This window comes from Cupressus sempervirens, chromosome 6 (genome assembly GCF_028749045.1).
Source record: "Cupressus sempervirens isolate cs-2001-9-10 chromosome 6, ASM2874904v1, whole genome shotgun sequence".
In the NCBI taxonomy this organism is placed as follows: domain Eukaryota; kingdom Viridiplantae; phylum Streptophyta; class Pinopsida; order Cupressales; family Cupressaceae; genus Cupressus; species Cupressus sempervirens.
Genome location: NC_143123.1, coordinates 35,221,654 through 35,245,681, shown reverse-complemented (window position 1 = coordinate 35,245,681; position 24,028 = coordinate 35,221,654).

The following is a 24,028-nucleotide window of genomic DNA, read 5'->3' as shown; positions in this document are numbered from 1 at the left end:
CCTCCTTGGGGAATTTATCCTAAAATTTCTTAGTAATGTTTCTATCCTCATAAAAATTCAATCCCCGCATGGAAAACCAAGCGTTTGTGAGATAAAAATTGTGTTAAGAGGGAAGGTGACCTTGTGCATAGTACATTTTTATCTTTCTATCCCTTGAATATTTCTAGTTTCACCAAGTAGGATTGAAGCCATAGAGATGCTCAAGATAACTGGTAAGCCCTCCATTTTTCAATTATTCCCCAAATTGCACAATGTATATCCATTATTTATATGAACTTGGTCATTCCTATTAGGATTTTGCCCCATATCTCTACAACTCCTTTAAAAAATCCTTCACAAAATATCTCAAAACCAAAACAACTTTTTCTTTGATACTATAATTGAGCAAAAAAAATCGACCAAAAGAAGCCATAAAGCATGACAAGGATAAATATTCTATAAGGAAACCTAACTCTACCGTAAATTGTAATAATAATGGTACTTTCTTATCATAAACATCACACCCTTCAATGTTACCATTGACACAACGTTTCATATCCTCAATAATTATTTCCTTAGATCAAAATTAAGAACAAAATTTTCACACCAAAACTTCTCGTGCTCTGTCCAAACACCCAAGTTAGCTCAATACAATCTAGTGCCATGTTTTTCTTGTGGTATGTATGAGAAATGATTACCTAATCAAAGGTATTTAAAATTATTTTAGTCTTTTTTAATGTTCTTACAATTAAGAGACTTGAATAATTTAATGACTAAGAGAGCTCGACTATCTTTGTCCATGTGGCTAGACTAGATACCTAAGGGGACATGATACTATTGATACACATTCTATTCAAATTTCATATGATTCCTCAACAATCTGCCTGATCCAGATGACCAATTGCCACCACATTGAAATTAACTTCCATTGAGATAGAAAGAGGATAGATCAAAACAACATCATTCAAACCATCATTTTACATTGCATTATATTTTTACTCTAACTTTTGCATATGATATTAAAGCGACCTATTAGCCAATACCTATGAGGTAATGAGAGATTAAAATGATTGAAGAGAATGCATAGTCATTGAAGAAATTTATGTTAGAAATGCTTTAGAAAAATTGGGGGGGGGTGGTGAATCAGTTATTCATGGTCCAAATGTCCAATTAAAACTTTTTCATTAAGTAAAGTGAGTCTTAAAAACTATTCATTCATCCAAGCTTAAAATTTCCTACTTAGCAAGTTATTATAAATCAACATGCAAACATCACACATGAAAAATCAACACATAACATAGTGATTTACCTGGAAACACAATTTGGTAAAAACCACTAGTAACATACTACTCAATTCTCACTCTTCTAAAGTGATGCCCTATGAAAGGTTTTCCCTATTAAAGGCTACAACACACTGTTAAATGTGACCTAGTTAAAGGATTTAAGCACCTTGTTAGAAGTGGGCCTAGTTAGAGGACTTTAGAACATTCCTTGGAATGTCACCCTGTTAAAGGATTTACAAATGGTTGTTAAACCAACCTAAGTCCATAGGATTTTAACCCTTACTGATACAATTGTTAGAGAGTAACAACAAGGACTTTTGATCTAATTAAACTCACAACTTATCTTGTAGGTTTTAGATCTCTATTTAGCTCTACACAATTTTCTTGGCTTTTAATCTATGCAGCTTTGATAGCTTGTTTGCTTCTCCAGCTTTGTCTCCTTGAGTCTTCATGCTCGATGTACCAGTGCAATCTCCTATATGACCACTTATCAAAGTAGAGTCTTTATGCTCTATTCTTCCTTCTCCTCTTGATGTCTTCTCCTTGACACCTTTCAACCACTTTGTAATTTGGCACACCAATAGCTCTTGCTTCTTGGTCTATGACTCCTTAAATAGAAATCTTGAATTGCTTCTCCTACTCGATTCTTCCTTCCTTTAATTTTAGTTTGAATGGATTAGGTAGGATTCATTGAATCTAACCCATATTTTGTTCCTTCTAGAAACATCATGAAGAATCCTCTTGAATTCAATAAAAAATGGTTTACATAGAATTCTATGCTACCATCTCATCATCCTTATCCTCCAACTGGTAAATTCAAGGTAACAACTTTGTTGACTCAGTTCTGGAAAATATTTGACTTTTCAAATAATATAGCAACTCGACACTATTGAAATTTTGGTGATTGGCACATACTGTGTTACTTGGCATCAACTACATTTTACTAATGCTCAACACCTACTATTCATTCACTCAGCATCCACTAATTTTTTTTGATGCTTAGCACTTGAACACACTCAACTCCTTCTGTATGACTTGGCACACACTAGATTTTTCATTTGCTTGGCACTAACTGAAAATTTGCTCAGCTTGAAGTAGCTTACTCAACACTCACTAATGGACTTAGTTAAGCTTTGCAGTCAACCTTGTTGCAATGTATTCCTTTAATATTTCTAAGTGTGACCAACCTCTATATCTTTAAGTATTTTATCAATACATCATTTAACCATTGTCTTAATCGATCCTTCAACTTCATTACAAAACCATAACTCAACCTTTCCCTTAGGTGTTCTTGTTACATCTTTTTGATTAAATCCTCTTCATCAATCAACTAAGTGATAGTACTTGGATCTTATAAGCAATTGTCATTCCAACAAATAGTAGGTTTGACATTAATGACAAAACAATGATTGAAAACATTCTTTATCAAGCATCTTCCTTCTTTGCAACAATTTCTGTCTTTGATAGTATTCATTTTCAATCAAATTTCCAACAATCTCCCTCTTTGGTATTGATGGAAAACTAAGCTGATCAACCAAGTTAACAAAAATTCTAACTAGGTTAAAATAGTAAATCAAATGCCAAAAAGAAAACTATATTCAATACTATTCATTCTATCAGAAGCATAAGTCAACTTATGACTCCCTCTGAATTCTTTTGTTGATAAACTATCTTCTCCCTCTTTGTTCTATGAGTCCTCTGATTGATTCTTGTTTGCATTGTTTTCTCCCTCTGAGCTACTATTTCCTTTTTCTTATCTTTTCTTTTTGCTACACTTGACTCCATTTTACATCATTTCTTCCTTTGCATGCATTGATCATGTTTTGGTATTAGTTACTTTAGCTACTTCTCCCACTGTCCAATTGAATGTTGTTGATCAAATGTTGTTGATTAGTTTCTTCATTTTTCTCCCTCTTTGATAACAATTCCAAAGACACACTATTTCAGCATCTTAACATGCAATTGTAGCATTTTTAGGTACTCCAATTTCTCCCTTTTTCATCTTTCTTGTGATTGATTTGGAACTTTAGCACTTTGATTACTTTGGCCATGGTACTAAAGTAAATATCCTCTACATCAATTTGTAATATGCCAACAATCAACTCATTTGATGCAGAGAAATCTTTCTTTATCTTAAGTAGCCTTGGCTAGGGGTATCACCCCTAACTTACCTCTAAGATACTCAAAAGCATCTTTAGGTAGTGTTTTGTAAAGATTTCAACAATCTATTCCTTTGAACTAGCATATTCCATTCTTACTTGCTTATCTTCCACCGATTCTCTTACATAGTGATACTTGATTGCAATATGCTTTGTTTTGGCATGCATCACAGGATTCTTTGATATGTTGATGGCACTTGTATTATCACAATAAAGTATCACAAGTTTATTTACCTATTCCTTAATACCTTCTAGCAAATGTTTGATCCATACAATGTTAGTGCAGTTGATAGTAGCAAAAACATATTCAACTTCTGTTGTAGACTATGAGGTAGAACTTTTCTTTTTGCCAGTTCAAGTAATCAATCTTTTCCCTAAGAAAAGTTCTCTCCATTGGTGTTTTTTCTATCATCAATATTACCTCCCCAATCTGCATCAGTGTAGGCTCTCAACTCAAAATTTTCACTTCTTTTGTAGTACAAACCAAAGTCATCGGTTCCTTTTAGGTATCTTAGTATTCTTTTCACTACCATTAGATGATTTTCTCTTGGATTAATAGAAAATCTTGCCACTATTCCAATAGCTAAAGCAATGTCTGATCTACTATGTATAACATATTGCAACTTTCCAATCATTGATCTATACATTGTCTGATTCTCTTCAGCTCACTCGTTATTTTTGCATAACTTATGTCCTGTTACCATTGGTGTACTGACTAGTTTTGAGTCTTCTAACCCAAATTTCTTGAGTATCTCCTTGATATATTTTGATTGGGTCACAAATATGCCATGCTTCAGTTGATGTACTTGCAATCCAACAAAGAATTTGATTTCTCCAAAAATTGACATCTCAAACTCATGTTTCATTTGATCAACAAAATCTTTGCATAGGACATATTTTCCTCCAAATATTATATCATCAACAAAGATTTCAGATATCAAAATGACTTTACCTTTTTCTGCCTTGATATACAAGTTTTTTTTGTCATTTATTCTCTCAAATCCTATCTTCACAAGGTATTTATGCATCTCGCATGCCATGTTCTAGGTTCTTACTTCAAACCATAGAGTGCTTTATGCAATTTAGAAACCATATCCTTATTGCTATCATCAAAAAATCCCTCTAGTTATTATAGGTAGGCTTACTCTTCTAGTATACCATTCAGAAAATTAGACTTTACATCCATTTCGTAGACTTTGAAACCTTTGTAAGAAGCATATGCAAATAGTATTCTTACTCCTTCCATTCTTGCAACAGGGGAAAATGTTTCCCCATAGTCTAGTCCTTCTTCTTGTGCATAACCTTTGTAGACTAGTTTGGCCTTTTTTCTAGTTATCTCATCATTCTCATCAAGTTTGTTCCTAAAGACCCATTTAGTACCAATTACATTTTTATCAGCTACTCTAGGAACTAGGGTCTAGGTTTTGTTCATCTCAATCTAATCTATCTCTTCTTTGATAGCTTTATACCAATTATCATCTTGTAGTGCCTCTTTCACTATTTTGGGCTCAACCTTGCTCAATAGACATGATTCATTCCCTAGTCTATTCCTTGTCATTGGTCTTGCATCCTTGTCACTAATGATTTATTCTACAAGGTGATGTCTTCTCACATACTTTGCTAGTCTTGGTTCTATCCTTTCCATGTTTGATACTTCTACTTAGAGTCATTTTACTCTTTACCTTCTAGTATTTCATCATCTCTTCCATGTGTACTAGTTTCAGAATCAAAATGTGCATTTTCTTAATTCTGCAACTTGGCTTCTGAATATAACTTGGCATTTACTAGCTGTGACTCAGCTGATACTAAAATTTGTTGTTGATTCCTAACTTGATTGGAAGCTTCATCTTTAGTTGGTATTCCTTCATAGAAGTATACAAAAGATCTATAATCTTCTAGTTTCTTAGATTCATCAACTTGGACATCTGCATGCTCATCAAAATTTACATTTGCACTCTCCACAATCTTGTTGGTGTTAGTATTTAAACACTTATATGCTTTGCTTCTAGTGGATTATCCAAGGAATATCCCTTCATCACTTTTTGCATCAAACTTGCCATTTCTAGTGTCCTTAAGAATATAGTATTTGCAACCAAATGCTTTTAAATAATTTACATTAGGTGAGTGACAATACCATAATTCAAAAGGTGTTGCATTTTTACCTTTCTTGACTTGTACTCGATTTAGGGTGTAAAAAATAGTACTTAGAACTTCTCTCTAGTACTTCAGAGCAACATTTTTCTCCATCATCAATTTTTTGGCACAATCTATCACTGATATATTCATTCTTTCTACAATCCCATTTTGTAGTAGAGTTCTTGGTGGTGATGTTTTCCTTTTAATTCCTTCGTCATTGCAAAATATCTCAAACTCTTTTGATGTAAACTCTCCTCCTCTATCTGATCTCAGGCACTTCAGACTCTTTCCTATTTCTCTCTCAACCCTAGACAAATACCACTTAAACATTTGAAATGCATCATAATTTTGCATCAAGAACATGGCAGTCATCATCTTGGAGTAGTCATCTAAAAATAGCATTATCTATCTCTCTCCTAGGCAGCTTTGTACTTCTATTGGGCCACATAATTCTCTATGGACTAATTCTACTACTTCTTTAGAGGTGTAAACTTTACTTTTAAAACTTGACTTGGTCATCTTTCCTAGTTGACATTGTTTGCACATTGTATTTTCAGGTTTCTTAAGCTTAGGCAAGCCTTTGACTTTCTTCTTTTTGCTGATGCTAATCAAATTGTCAAAGTTAACATGACATAGCATTTTTGTGCCATAACCACACATCATTCAGTCTAGCAACAAGACATGTTCCATCTTCCATATCTAGGTAAAACATATTACTCCTAGTTTGTTCACCTTTTCATATCAGATTTCCATCAATATCATAGATTGTGGCAATTTTGTTTCCAAATTCTACTTTATAACCTACATTGTCGAACTATGACACACTTAGCAAATTGTAGTTCAGTCCGTGTACATAGTATGCATTGTCACATGAAATTTTTTCTGGAAGTTTAATAGAACCTTTTCCTTTGATTTGACATGGAGAATCATTTCCAAATCTGACACTATTTCCATCATATTGGGTAAAGGTAATAAACTTACTTTTGTCTCATGTCATGTGATGTGAGCATCCACTATCTATGATCCATTTGTCATTCTTGTTCACACAAGTCACCAATGCTATTGCTTCATATTCATCTGATTCATCCTTCATGGCTACATAGACTACTTCATCATCATTCTCATCAAAATCTTCATCAACAATGTAGCATCTTTTGCCTTTTTCCTTGTAATCTCTACTATCATCTTCTCTTTTGTTCTTGTACTTGTTTCCTTCTTCTTAGTTCTTCTTTTGTGTACACCTTGCAGCAATATGTCCTACTTCATTATAATTAAAAAAAATGATAGGGAGCTTACCTTTGAATTTTCCTTTGCATCTATGGAATCTTCTAGCTAGTAGTGCTTCCAACTATTCCACATCCTCTTCATCTGAGTTGATGTCACTGGATGCATGTTTTCTTTTTCTACTCTTCCTTTTTTATTTCACCTCCTTAGTATCTTTCTTGCACTGACCACTTCTTTGATTCTAGAGGCATATTGAGTAGCATTATCTCCTTCCTCCATTTTCATATCATCAAACTTTCCTCTAAGGCTTTCTCTCTTTTCTCTTTGAACATTAAAATCTCCTCCATAGATATCTGAAAATACTTTCCACATCTTGAATGCAGTATCACATCCTTTGATGTCATCAAATTCAACATAATTGAGTGCAGAGACAATCTCTAGCATTGCCTAATTATGCTCCTTCATTTTGTTCAAATCATTTGCATAAAGGGGTCGAACTGGATCTACATGTTCCACTCCAATTGAGGTTTTTTCATAATCACTTATTGATCCATGGTGTGGTTTCATTAGACTTTTCCATGCAATGAAGTTATCTTTGTTGAGCTTGGGAACTTCTCTCTTTGACATCTTGATCTTCCTACTTCTAGTACCTTCAACCTAAATCATTAGATGGCTTTGATACCAATTGTTAGACATTCTTTAGAATGACTGAGAGGAGGGGTGGGTGAATCAATTATTCAAGGTCCAATTGTCTAATTAAAACTTTTTCATCAAGTAAAGTGAGCATTTGAAACTGTTCACTCATCCAAGCCTAAACTTTCCTACTTAGCAAGTTACTGTAAATTAACATCCAAGCATCACACATGAAAAATCAACACATAACATAGTGATTTACTTGGAAACCCCATTTTGGAAAAACCACGAATAACATGCTACTCAATTCTTACTTTTCTAAAGTGATGCCTTGTTAAAAGCTACAACACACTATTAAATGTGACCTAGTTAAGGGATTTAACCACCCTGTTAGAAGTGGGCCTGGTTAGAGGACTTTAGAACATTCACTTGGAATGTCACCCTATTAAAGGATTTACAAATGGCTGTTAAACCAACCTAAGTACATAGGATTTTTACCCTAACTGATACAATTGTTAGAGAGTAACAACAAGGGCTTTTGATCTGATATAACCCACAACTTATCTTACACGTTTCAGATCTCGGTTTAGCTCTTCATAATTTGTCTGGCTCTCAATCTCTATAGCTCTAACAACTTGTTCCCTTCTCAAGATTTTTCTCCTTGAGTCTTCATGCTCGATGTACCAGTGCAATCTCCTATATGACCACTTATCAAAGAAGAGTCTTTATGCTTTGTTCTTCCTTCTCCTCTTGATGTCTTCTCCTTGACACCTTTCAACCACTTCACAATTTGGCACACTAGAAGATCTTGCTTCTTGGTCTATGACTCCTTAAATAGAAATTTGGAATTTCTTCTCCTACTTGATTCTTCCTTCTTTTAATTTTAGTTCGAATGGATTAGGTAGGATTCATTGAATCTAACCCATATTTTGTTCCTTCTAAAACATCATGAATAATCCTCTTGAATTCACTCATAAATGGTTTACATAGAATTCTGTGCCACCAACTCATCATACTTATCCTCCAACTAGTTCACAAAATTCAAGGTAACAACTTTGTTAGCTCAGATCTAGCAAATCTTTGACTTTTCAAATAATGCAATAGCACAGCACTATAGAAATTTTGGTGCTCAGCACATACTGTGTTACTCGGCATCAACTATGTTTTACTAATGCTTAGAACCTATTGTGGATTCACTTGGCATCCACTAATTTTTTCTGATGCTTGGCACTTGAACATGCTTGGCTCCTTTTGTATTACTCAATACACACTAGATTTCTCATTTGCTTGACACTGACTGACAATTTTCTTGGCTTGAACTAGGTTGCTCGACACTCACTAATGGACTTAGTTAAGCTTTGTAATCAACCTTGTTACAACTTATTCCTCTAATATTTCTATGTGTGACCAACCTCTGTATCTTTAAGTATGTTATCAATACATCATTTAACCATTGTCTTAATTAATCCTTGCACTTCATTACAAAACCATAACTCAAGCTTTCCCTTAGGTTCTCTTGTTACATCTTGTTAATTAAATCCTCTTCATCAATTAACTAAGTGATAGTACTTGGATCTTATAAGAAATTGTCATTCTAGAAAATAGTAGGTTTGAAATCAATGAAAAAATAATGATTGAATACATTCTTTATCAACCATCTTCCTTCTTTGCAACAATCTCCCTCTTTGATAGTATTCATTTTCAATAATATTTCCAACAATTTATGGTAACCATATTTTTAAAAATCCTCCATCTAGTTCAAGGCTAGTGCTTTTCTTCGGTGTCATTTCATTTCTATCTAACATTATGCCCACATTATATAGATAAGATTAAAGAGAAAAATATTATTCCTTCATAAATCTCTAGATTTTGGCATTGCTTGATGCTATATATTTCAACACTAGTAATGGTATGGGAGCTCCTAACCTATGTCATTTTCTTATTGGACCTCTAATTTCATTTTTTATTCATTCTAGTTGAAATTCTATAGAAAAATAATGAAATAGTATTCATGATGAATGTTTTAAGGAACCTTAAAACCTTGACATGATCAAGTATATTCATAAGTGGTTTCTTTAAGTTTTCACTCTTCTTTTAGTATCTATGTGACGTGGTCAACAATGCAATCCATGCTAGGATGATTATTAACTATCAATTAGTGTAGTTAATGTAATTTTGGACATGTAGAAGGAAGTTTAATTAATTTTAAGGTGAAGGTAAGGTTTACCACATACAATCAGATATAAGCATTTCATAAATTCAATTTAAATTATTTCTAAAGGTGCCTTATTGGAAAAAGAGTGACAATTTTTTCTCTATAATGGTCCAAGGGCTTAGATTATGTGAGGATTCTAGCAATGTGTTGAATATTTTTCCAATGGTGATGGTTATAATTTTAAAAATGGCGCATATTTGCAACCATTTGGAGGTAAAAAATAATATTTATATGTGGTTATATTAAGGGTGTTGCTTGTATTTATAATCTATATGGGTCCATTATTGTCCAGCATTAGTTTGAAGATAATATTGACATATTTACAAGTATATCAAATATTTCTTGTGTTATTGAAGTCAACTTTATCATGTGGTTGAAAGTACAAAGTGATGTCACCTTTTAGGCTAACTTATTAGAATAACTAAATTTGAATATTTTTATGTAAAAATTAGTTTTGTTCAAACATATGATTTAGAAAAATTCATTAGAGATAAGTTATATATGGTCTCAGACTTTTCTAGTTGGAAATGTCTATTAAATCCATGTTTTATACTAGTTTGTATCAAAGTACTAAAGAAATAAAATTAATTCAAAAAAGTAGCTTTTCAATAACTCTTACTCTTTCTTTATGATGTTTTTAATAACATATAAACATATTTTTATAGGGCTCAAAGTCGGGAATATTCTCATATAGAGTTTATAGTATTTTAATTAGATATGATATATTGTAACTAAAAAATTCTACAAGCACATATTTTAACACTCGGAAGGATGTCAATTTTGAGAAAAAAAAATTTAATTCATATCAATTTTTGTTTTTAAATTATATGACATTCTAAAAGAGAGAGTCCTCTTAAAGAATGTATAATTTTTCTTCTAGTTAGAATAGATTTTTTTTTTTAAAATGTGGTGGGAGATGAAAACTATTGAGTTGAAATTTGAATCATTATGAAATAGAAAATATGGGTCTAAAGCAGATTTTTATATTTGATTTTTCTTGCTATTTATGTCATTTATAACATAGTCTGAGATCAAAGGGAAATAAGTATATTTCCATATAGTTTTGTGGTCAGAACTAGACCCATAATTTCTAGCATTTTTCAGCAACTATAAAATTATCTATAAAAATTAGGAAAATGTATTAATTGTTTTTCTAAATAATTATTAAAATTTATAATGCTAAATTTTATCGATTTCTACACATTTCATTAGTTAATTTAATTTTCAAATTCAAAATAATAATACACATTTTATGTCATTGAAGGTGAATATCTATATTTTTGTTAGCCTTTTCATACAATTTTGAATATATAGAAGGAAGTTTATTTCATTTTAAGGTGAAGGCAAGTTCTAACACATGCAATAAGATATAAGTATTTCGTAAGTTGAATTTAAATTATTTCTAAAGGTTCCTTATTGGAAAAAGAGTGGCAATTTTTTCTCTATAATGGTCCAAGAGCTAAGATGATGTGAGGATTCTAGCTATGTGTTAAATATTTTTCAAATGCTAGTGGTTATGTGTTTGAAAATGAGGCATATTTGCATCTATTTGGAGGTTAAAAAGAATATTTATATGTGGTAATATTAGGGGAATTATTTGTATTTATAATCTATATGGGTCCATTATTGTCCAACATTTGTTTAAAGATAATATTGTCATATTTACAAATATATCAAATATTTCTTATGTTATTGAAGTCATTTTTATCATATGGGTAAAAGTACAACCTTATGTCACCTTTTAGGCTAACTTATCAAAATGACTGAATTTTAGTATTTTTATCTAAAAATCAATTTTGTTCAAACATATGTACTAGAAAAAATTATTATAGATAATTTACATATGATCTCAAAATTTTCCTATTGTAAATCTCCACTAAATGCATATTTTATACTAATTTGTATCCAATTACTAAAGAAATAAAATTATTTTAGAAAAGTGGTGTTTCAATAGCTCTTACTATTTTCTTATGATATTTTTTAAATAACATATAAACATCTTTTAATGGGGATCAAAGTCAAGAATATTCTTATATAGAGTTTATAATGTTTTAATTAGATATAGTATATTGTAATTAAGAATTTTACAAGCACATATTTTAACACTCAAAAAGATGTCAATTTTGAAAAAGAAAAATATATTATATCATATCCATTTTTTGTCATTATATGACATTGTTAGAATTAATAATCTTTCCTTGGTTGTATTTATTTATTAATTGGGATAAACCAAGGTATCCCTTATGTATTATTTATTTGTCCTCTAGTCCACATGTAAAGGACATGTCATTCTTGTCCTATTGTCCACTTGTGAGGACAACTCTTTTTTGTATTTCTTTTAATAAGGAAAATAGATATTCCTCCTTAAGAGGAACTTGACACTTTGCACACACTTTTTATGAATGTGGAATTCATAGAAATGGGAGTTACACATGCAAAGACATGCAACTCCTTTCTCATCTCTTTAAAAGAGGTGCTTCTCTCTCTCATTTTCATCTAGTCTCCATTATTCACATCAAGTTTTTTATGCTATTATAAATGAGCTATTTTGCTGCATTTCTTCTCTCTCTCTCTCTCTCTCTCTCTCTCTCTCTCTCTCTCTCTCTCTCAGGCTTTTGCCTCATTCATAATACTCACAAGAGGTTTTCTTTGCTTTCCCCTTATCAAATCCTTGTCTCTTGTGTTGCTTCCTCTTTGGTATTGCTCCATTGATCTTATATCATTTGTATGGTAAAACTCTTCTTGCTCTCTTGGATTAAATCTATTATTTCATGCTATTTCATTTTATTATATTTTATCATTTCAATCACTTTTTCTAACATGATATCAGAGCTTTCTAATCCTTGTTTTGAGCTTTTGTGAAGGTTACCATATTGGAAAACTTTGTTGAGAGGAGAAGTGAAGAAAAACAATATTCATTCCTATTATTTTTGTAGGTTTTTTATTCAATCTTCAAGTTTTTTTCTAACCCTCTTTGGAAGGTTTACCGCCAAAGAGTTCTTCATTTTTTTATTTTTTCTAACCTCCTTTGGAAGGCTTGCCACCAAAGGATTCTTTATTTTTAATTTTTTTTATTGTATCTAACCCTATTTCTGTTGGAGGTTTTTTAAGTTTTTTGAAATTTAAGTTTTTTTCTGTTTTTTATTTTAGAAAAGAAAATACAGCAGTTCATATTTTTCTTATATCTCATAATCTATGATCTGGGTTTGGTTGAAATTTTAACAGCATTTAAAAAAATAAAAACAAAAAAACTCTTTAAATTTCATTTTTATCAGAATAGTATTGCAAAAGTTATTGTACTATATGTGTAGTATTATTTATTTTTCAAGTTTTAAGAGAGCAGTTCATGTTTTTATGATATCTCTTAATCCGTGACCTAGGTTTGGCTGAAATTTGAACAACATTTAGAAAACGTAAAAATAAAAAAACCCTTTAAATTTTATTGAAAATAGAGTTAAATTAAAAAATTTATCGCTCTCTGTGTGTAACACATTTTTCCAGTTTTTCAAATTTTTAATTTTCCTGTTTCTTCAATCTGTCTAGTGGTTTTGCAGGGAATATTTTAGTTTTTAATTTTGACTCTCTAAATCTCTTAATAATTATTTAACATTCTTGTGGATAATAAGTCTCACTTTTTTATTTCAAATCTATTATTTAAATTTTAAACGTAATTTTTAAATCATGTCGACTTTAATTTCAGAAATCAAGTTAAATAACTCAAACTATCATGCTTGAAAAACTCATCTTTCATTTATATTTCGTTTAAAGCATATTTTAGATATTGCTACTGACCCTTCTGTAGTTCCTGGTGCCTCAGCTACACAAGATGAACAAAATGCATGGAATACTAAAAATGAAGAAGCCCTTGGCCTCATTGGTATATCTCTTAGCCCAGATTTATATGTTCTAATTTTTCATTGCACTAATGCCCATGAAACTTGGGATATTTTAAAGCAAATGTATGACAGGCCATCTAAATCATGCAAGATTCAATTGCAAGACAATTTGGAAGACTTAAGGTATATTGATTTCAAATCCATGGATTAATTTTTACTTAAATTTGATTATATTAAAAGTCAACTAATTGGATTAGGTGTTACTCTCATTGATATTAGATTAATTACCATTATTTTAAAGAAATGTCTTCTTAGACAATTTCAACAATTTATTACTAATGTTCATTCTCAACTTTCTATTCCTACTTTGTCTACTCAATTAACTTATAGTATTTTTTAAAATTTATTACATCAAGAAGAAGCTAAGTTGTTACAATTTGGTACTCTTAGATCTAATGAACATGCTTTTGTGTCAAAAGGTCAAAATCAAAATTTTAAATTTTTTAATAATGATTCTCCCAATACTTATAATAATAATAATCACAATAATCATCCAAACACTCATCGTAATAATACTCATCAATCTAATAAAAAACTCCACTGTACTTATTGTGGAAAAGATGGTCATGTAACTAATAATTGTTTTAAAAAATAAAAAGATAAGCAACCTATCAATAACAATAATCAAAACTCTCATCCATCTCATCATGTTTTTACTGTTAGTTACAATGTTCCTAAAAATTTATAATGGATTATTGATACTGGTGCATCTCAACATGTTACTTTTCATAAAAAAGTGTTTGATTATTTAAAACCTGATCCTTCTAATATTCCAATTCAATTAGCTGATAATCATAGTTGCAAATTTGAAGGATTTGGTAATGTTAGTATTCCAAATGGAAAATTACATGATGTCCTTTATGTTCCTGAATTGAAATACAATCTTCTTTTTGTTATAAAATTATGTCAAAATTACAAAGTTGAGTTTCATAGGGACATGTGCTATGTTATTGATCCTAACACTAATGAAGTTGTTGCTAATGCTAAATTAGGCCATGATAACTTATTTAAATTTTCTGGGTTCACCTCTTCTAGAAACTCTTTGCACAAAGATATTACTTTTAATATGGAGCATGAAAGGCTTGCTCATTTGAAAAGTGAGCATATCTCATCTAATACAGTTGAAAATTTATCTCCTATTGCTTCATCTAAGATGGCATGTACAAAGTGCATGAGTGAAAACATGCAAAATACCAAAGGTTATCAAGCTTATAATCCTATTACTAACAAAGTGCACATAGCACGAAATGTTTGTCTTGCAGGAAATGGTGTGCATAATTCTTCTAATGCTCAAAATGAATAAGTTCATGGAAGCAGAATTGTGTTAGTGGAGAACCAACCTCCTTCTCTAAACCCTACTCCTCATATATCTACCTTTATTCCTCCTATTCTTTCTTACAATGGTAATGGTAATGATGTATTTATAGATCATGGTAATAATGCTAATATTGATAATGGTAATAATGCTAATGTTGAAACAAATGATGCATTCATACATCATGACTCTTCCTCTAGTGATAAATTTGTTAACAGAAAAAATAAATGGTTTGAAAAAGTACTTGGTAAAAGAGATCAATTTTTAGAATGGGTGGACTTCAACCTAGGAGGATTAATTACTGCAAATATTGTTTGATGTTAATAATTCTCTTTCATTATCTTTGGCATTTCTCTTTAGTATGTTGCCTAGAAATTATGTTCTATATATGATCTTAATTCTATTTGCATGTTTCATACCATGATAGTTTAGGTATATTTATTCATGTGTATATATGGGAGCCCACATATATATTCTGATAAATATACAAATTATTGTGTCTCTTGTGACTTATCAAATATGAGTGCATTCTTTATTTCACATAAGTAAATTTATTTTATTTATTTTTCTTATTCCTTGAGATTATGAGTTATTATACACTATTGCCTTCAACATTTATTTTTTTCTACTGATTGGCACATAAGTGCAGTTTATGCTTTTTTAGCATCATTCTATTGCCATATTGGCACTTTATGGTTAATACCATTTATTATTGGAGTTTCCCATCTTGAAGGCATTTTACTCTTATTTGAAGGCAGCCAATTGTTAATACTCATACTCCTCCCTTTTGATATCTTTGAAAACATGCCATATAATGTTATGTATACTTCTTTGCTTAAATCATGAGTCATGCAGGTTATGGATTGATCACCCATTAACTTGCAGTACAATGACTTATTAGTGGACTGTCTATATCCACGTGATTGAAGCATTGTTGATGTTGGATTCATTAGCTAACCTTTTATATGGTCTTTTCTTGAAAGTTTTGATAACATATTTGTTCTTTGCAAAATATGATTTATCTTGATTTATTTGCGGTACCAAGTTACACTTATATTTACTCTATGAGAATTTACTTATACATAAAAAGTTTCTAACTTGAATATAAGATGAAATTATCCTTGTGGATAGTTGCCTTTGTTTCTATGTTTCAGGTAATCCATCAAGACACATACAAGATATCATTATTTGTTGTACAGATCCTATGCCACATGAATCCACTTGAAGATGTAACACACTTGAAGAATTATCAACTTCTCTTGGCTCTCCAATGATGTACCCATGATAATAAGAGACCTCTTGCACAATAAAAATATTTCAAAAAACCAAATTATAATTTGATTTTGACAACATCTCTCCAAGTAAAGATTAAAGGGGGGTGTTAGAATTAATAATCTTTCCTTGGTTGTATTTATTTATTAATTGGGATAAACCAAGGTATCCCTTATGTATTATTTATTTTTCCTCTAGTCCACATGCAAAGGACATGTCATTCTTGTCCTATTGTCCACTTGTGAGGACAACTCTTTTTTGTATTTCCTTTAATAAGGAAAATAGATATTCCTCCTTAAGAGGAACTTGACACTTTGCACACACTTTTTATGAATGTGGCATTCATAGAAATGGGAGTTACACATTCAAAGACATGCAACTCCTTTCTCATCTCTTTAAAAGAGGCATTTCTCTCTCTCATTTTCATCTAGTCTCCATTATTCACATCAAGTTTTTGATGCTATTGTAAATGAGCTATTTTTATGCATTTCTTCTCTCTCTCTCATTCTTAGGCTTTTGCCTCATTCATAATACTCACAAGGGGTTTTCTTTGCTTTTCCCTTATCAAATACTTGTCTCTTGTGTTGCTTCCTCTTTGGTATTACTCCATTGATCTTATATCATTTTTATGGTAAAAATCTTCTTGCTCTCTTGAATTAAATCTATTATTTCATGCTATTTCATTTTATTATATTTTATCATTTCAATCACTTTTTCTGACAGACATTCTAGAGGAGAGACTTCTCTTAAAGAATGAATAATTTTTCTTCTGGTTAGAATAGATTTTTTAAAAATGTGGTGGGAAATGAAAACTATCAATTTTAGGTTAGTTGAAATTTAAATCATTATAAAAGAGAAAATATTGGTCTAATGCTAATTTTTATTTTTGTTTGTTGTCTCTATTTATGTTGTTTGTAACATAGTCTGAGATCAAAGGGAAATAAGTTTATTTCTATATAGTTTTATGGTGGGAACTAGATCCATAGTTTTCAGCATTTTTCAACAACTAAAAAATTATCTATAAAATTAGGAAAATATATCAATTTATTCTCCAAATAATAATTAAAATATATAATCCTAAATTTCATCAATTTTTACACATTTCATTAGTTTACTTCATTTTCAAATTCAAAATAATAATACATGTTTGATGTCATTGAAGGTGAAAAACTATACTTTTGTTAGACTTTTCATATAATTTTGGATATGTAGAAGGAATTTTAATTCATTTTAAGGTGAAGGTGGGGTCTATTACATACAATCAGATATAAGAATTTCATAAGAAGAATTTAAATTATTTCTAAAGGTGCCTTACTAGAAAAAGACTGACAATTTTTTCTCTATAAGGATCTAAGGGCTAAAACGATGTGAGGATTTTAGCCATGTGTTGAATATTTTTCCAAAGGTGGTGGTTATAAGTTTAGAAATGAGGCATATTTGCAACTGTTTGGAAGCAAAAAACAATACTTATATGTGGTGATATTAAGGGTATTGTTTGTATTTATAATCTTTATGGGTCCATTACTGTCCACCATTTGTTTGAAGATAATATTGTCATATTTCCAAATATGCCAAATATTTCTTGTGATATTGAGATCATCTTTATAACATATAAAAATGTATTCAAGTAATTACAAGAATCATCATATAGATAAAGAGTAAGAAGATTACAATGGAGGCTAAAGGATTTTCATTATCTCAAATAGCTTCTCACTTAGAGATGAATATTGCATGAGAATTAACCATATATTTCCCTATAAAGTTGGGTCTTGACTAAATTTTCATTGAAGAGAAGATAGGACTTGAAATAATTGTGTCCCTAAAGAGAAAATGGTGTTTGGCAACATGATTGGCCTTCAACAAAATGGGGTTAGGGGAAGGCTTTGTTTATGATTTCTCGGGCACTTAAGGAGGTGTTAGACATACTTAGAGTAGATCTAGACTATTGGATGAAAGACATCTCATATGAAAACATATCACTGGTATTTGTTTCCAGAACACTAGAGGATGCATTAGACATGTGCTTGAAGGTGATGTGGAATTTTAGAGGAAAGGCATATTATTTGTAGAATCGAAGGAGGCACAAGAAAAACTCAAAAGAGATGTAGAATTTTAGAGGAATTATGTCTCACTATGTAGGGAGGTGGGGAAATGCACGAGGAACATAAGGATTTTAGGTCACAAGATCCACTCATACAATCAATTTGGTTTTCTTGAATGAGAATGGAGGATTGGTGAAAGGGCTTCATCAAATTTTCCTTAGGGTTGATTTAAAACCCTTAGAACTTCCACTCTTGTTCATATTAATGTACTGGGGGGGTGTGGAATATAGGGATTTTACATTAATTGAATTAGTGTTTATGTTTATTTAAATTAAACTACTACTGGTTATCTGTACACTAATGTTTTTATTTAAACAATTATAAACTTATTTTGTCCTTTGTAATTCTTATCTCAAGTATGCAATTTGGTTGAATAAAATATCAAAGGATCATCTTTGAATAATAAAGATCACATTGTATTATATTTCTTTACTCTAATTTTCAAATACCTGTGTTTAATTCATTATTAATAAATCAATTTCTTCTCACATTACTTCTTTACATTTGATAGATTTAGATTCTCTACATGTAATCTTGTAATTTGTTGGTCAAAAAATTCTAACACCTATATAGATGGATTGGTTTTTTCAGTGGAAAAAAATCTCATAATTAGAGAACTAGGTAGGAAGGCTTCTTTGTCCTGTAGACTACCTTAATAGAGGTTTTAGGTATTTTATTAGTTATGTTTAACATATTTAGGAAAGCTAGTAATTAATTCAAATGAAGAAACAATAAATCTTATTCTTTGACTTGTGTTATTAAGATCACTATCACTATTTTTATGTATTCTATGCATTTTTTTGAATTTACATCAAATTCAAGTGATGTATGTCCTATGTTTAGTACAATATAAGAATTATTTTTGTGACTAACATCTATTTTAGTGTGTTTTATAGCATTTTGCTTTATCATCTATTTATAAGTATTATGGTTTGTAATGTGATTTTGTATAGGTACTACTTCCATGTGTGAAGGACTGGGTAACAAATTGGGCTCTTGGTTCATGATAGTTTGAAGAATACCATAAATTTCTATAGTAATCCAATGTTCTTTATTCATGTCTTGCATAGCATATGGCCAAGCTATGTTAGCCCATATGTTATCCATGAGAGAATAATAGGAAAGCAATTGATCTTCCAAATTATTGGCATTGATGCAACAATGGGGTAAATACTTTGTATCAAAGTCAACCAAGTATATGGTATATGAGTTATGCATGTTAATGGAAAACAAAAGTCATGGGTGATCAAGTAAAAATTTTGACTAATAGTCATACTCTGCACTCTCCTATGGTGACCTTCACACCTTGGTGAGTTGGACTTGTATTAAAATTAATCCTATTTGGAGAAATCTCCTATTGAAGGGAAATATTGTTTGGTGCTACCTATTGATGTGAAAAAATTGACTCTATTATTTTTGCAATCACTTGACAATATGATTTCATTGTCCATAGTAGTGGCTAGAAGAAAGTATGAAGCTATGCAATTATGACTTGTGTTTATGCAAGTTAGCAAGTCATGTGAGAAAGTATTTGGTCTTCTTGTACATGATTGCATGCTATGTTCCTCATTTTTTTCTCTTACATGTCAGACAAAGGTTAAGATTTAAATAATGGATTAAAGTCTTCTAGAAGTCATTCTATGCTAATTACCCTCCCATGAACTTTGGCAATGAATCATTTTTCTAATATTGCTCCTCTCTGCAATATTGGGAATGACTTCTCATTGAATACAATGTCTCAACTTTTAATAACCTTCTTTGCCACTATATTCCAAATTCTAAATTCATAATGCTCTTCAGTATAACCAATAAATATTAAATTTAATGATTTAAAATCCATCTTTTCCCTCTTTTCTCTTAGTATATGGACATAAGGTTCACATCTGGATATTCGCAAGTGTGATTAATAAATCATTTTCCCTAACTATTCTTCTTCTCAAATACAAAAAGCTAATCAAGATTGACAAGTTTGGTTGATAAGATGAATCAACATGTTACAAGCTGCAACCCAATATTTTTTCCCCAATCTTATGTTAGAGAGTACACACCATGCTCTCAAACATGTGGTTTTCTCTATTCCCTTGAGGAGTAAAGGGAAAGACCTTAATCCTTAAATCCACACAAAAAAAAAAATTTAAAATTTGAGGAGAAAATATCTCCTCTATTATTAATTTATAAGCACTTAATCTTGTTCCGAATCTAATTTTCAACAAGAGCCTTAAACATTTTGACCTAAAAGAAAACATCTAGTTTCTTAGAAAGCATATAAATCCATAATTTATGTGCAATATTATCTAGAAAATTAAAAAGACATTTAGATCCTTTGATGGAAGTTATGTATGTTGGTCCATAGACATAGAAATGAACCAACTCGAAGGGTGTTCCCTTCCTTTAATTACTAGTCTTTAAGAAGTTGACTTGCTTCTTCTTTCCATAGGGACAATACTAACAAAAATCTAAATTAATAGATTTTACACTTGTCAATTTTTCCCTTTAGAGCATGATATCAAGAGTCTTCTTGCTTACATAATGAAGTATTTGATGTTGAATCTCTTAGTTGTTATCTTTGATTGTCATACCAAGTCCCACTTCAGCACCATTTTCTAGAATATATAGACTACACAATCTACCTCCCTTTGCCATTACCATCAATCCCTTAGTTTTCAAGTATATAGATTGAAGAAGGTATAGAAGAAACGTGTTTTTCTTTAATTTAGGTACATTATGTGCCACCTCTTTTGGATGATAATAAAACATCATATTTCCCAATGATTTCAGAAGATTTAATGTTTCCCAAGTAGACACTTCCAAATTAACCTTCTTGATAATATAAAAGACCTCTATGAAAGAATATGCATGAAAGGAAGCACTAGAATTAAGCACCCAAAAATTTGAAGTAGTGTCAATTATTGTCAAAACTAGGATACCATCATTTTTTTCATACACAAATTTAACTTTGTTTTCCCATACTCCATGTTCTTTCATGTAGTATTTGCAATCCCTCTTGTTATGGCAGCCTTTTCCACAAAACTAGTAAAAACCTTTTCTCTCCCATGACATCAATCTCCTTGCTGATTTGGATCTCCTATGGTGATTATTTATGGCTTTATTATGACTATGACTCCTTCACCAAATCTCGATGCTTACCACCATTACAGCTTCACGAGATGAGGATTCTTGATTTCTTCTCCTCATGTCCTCACTAAGAAGCATAGCAATAACATCATCATAAACTAACTTACTCTTACCAAAAGTCATGCTTAGCACCATCACAACATCATCCCAACTATTTGGCGAGGAACATAACAAGAAAACAACCTTTTTCTCATCATCTTGAGATGTGATAACTGAATTGGCTCGACATAACAAGGTATTCAAGTCATTGATGTGATCACACATAATAGATACTTTCTTAATTTTGAGCTTATCGAGATTTTGTATGATGAAAATTTAATTATCAGTTGATGTCATTTCCTGCATGGCTTTGAGATTGTCCAAAATGGCATTTTTTGTATTTTTATTCAAGAGAATTTGATTCGAGAGAAAGAAAGAGAAAATGTTGGACTACCCACTCTATCAATTTACTTAAATAGGAAGAATTTTTATATATTATTAAAAAGTTTTTTTTTTCCATTCTCTATGCAACATTTATTTATTTGATTAAAAAAAAAAATTATCATATTTTAAATCTCATTGAAATCATTTTCCATTAAATAAAATTATTTTATTTTTTATTTTAATTTATTTTTTATAAAATTTTAAATAATAAAATATGGGATGTTGATGTTCATTGCACACGTTTTTAATATAGGCAGGCGCGGTCCTTACGTAAGACATCTACTTGCGCTTGTACGAGATGCACGTGTTTGAAAATGGCTGCTTGACTCTTGGCAATGACATCATAATGTCATCTAACCAATTTATATCTTATCTCAAATAGTTAGATTTTTTTTGGGGTTTGACAATACAACTGCATAGGCCTAGAATTTGATGGCTAGGGTATTGGTTGTTTTTGCATTTTTTAGTCATCTATGAAAGGTTAAAAAATTGCAAGACCATATGGTTTGATAGATTATTTTTTTAGAGAACCATCAATATTTGTTACAGGTAACTTGACATTATATTTAATATTATACATAATTTGATTTCATAATATGTATAATATATATGTATGATTTAAATATATATTATTTTATATGATAGATGTTTCTATTTTTTTCTTTCTTTAGATATTTTTCTATTTTGGTGAATGCATATATATATATATATATATATATATATATATATATATATATATAATTTTAGAATCTTATTGAAATACAATATAATAAATTTTAAAAATTATTTTTAGAAATATAAAATTTAAAAATCTCTTAAAGTAACATAAATGAACTTAGAAACTTCTTTCATAATTTTGCATTTAGTACTAATTTATGATTATAAGATATTTATAGAGAATTTTGTATATATTATGAATTATTATTATTATTTTCTAATTTATAGAATATTTAAATCAAAATGAAAAGTGACAACTAATTTTTATATTATAACGTAGAATGAAAGGCATGAAAAAATTTTACCCATCATAAAAAAAAATCATATGATAGGGAGGGGTGACCGTAAAATTCTAGGCCTGATACATCAGTTTTTGTTTTTATTTTTGGTTTATTTGAATAAAGTAGTATGATTTGGTACATTTTAAGTTTCAAGAAGGCACAACATATTTCTATAAAATGAATTTTATTGACTTTTTTTATTCTTTTAGTTTTTTTTTCTATATATTCACAATGGTTAAAGATATATTCTATACATATTTCATATTGTCATTTTAATCATTTATTTTTATTGATATTTATGCATAAGTTTATCAAACATTTTCTATTAGTACCAATAAAGCTACACAATTGATTTGATTACTAACTTATTTCCTATCTATTAGATATACTAATAGATCATTATTAATACACTCCATGTTTTTATGATGGAGATTTAATTGCAAATTTTAATGAATGGAAAAAAGAAATCTAGGATTTGATTAGTTATTTATCATCTAGTCTATTATTTCTTCTTGAAGCAACTTTTCACTTTTAACAAAATAGCTCTTAAGGTCTTCTTTATAGAAACCATCTTTTTGTGGTATTTCTTTAAGTAATAAACCAAAACCATAAAATTTGTATTGTTATAAGTGAATATCAAATTTTAAGTAGTAATTATATCTAATGATAGAGTTTATATTAACTTGAATTATACTAGTGTATTTAAAGTTTTAAAAAATTACATGGTTAAAATGATAATATAGAGTATATCATGTGATGAGCTAACTACAATGTTTTTTTATAACAAATTAATTTAGTGTTAGGTTTGTGGTTTGCATTATGCATTTGTCTACTTCTACCCTTCATTACTGGTTCCTTATATAGGTTTCTGATTAGATGCAACTACTATTGGACAAACCAAAGGGGAAGGAGAAGAACAAAGAGACTAACTCTATGTTGTTTTTATGTATTTGTTGTTATATTTTTAGCTTAGCACTTGACCCAGGTGGACTCTATTTTATGTGCTTTTTTGGACTCCAAATTATTATTGGCTTTGTTTATATGATGTTTACGGCTAATTTATATATATGATTTAAAGTAAGATCAAGCCGAAGAAACCACCATATTTTGTGATAATATGTCTTCCATTGCTTTAACAAAAAATCTTGTGTGTTTCACGGTATAAGTAAACATGTAGAAATAAAATATCATTTTATTCATGAATAGGTTGAAAATGGTGAAATACATACAGAGTTTTGCAAGTCCAAGTAGCAGATGG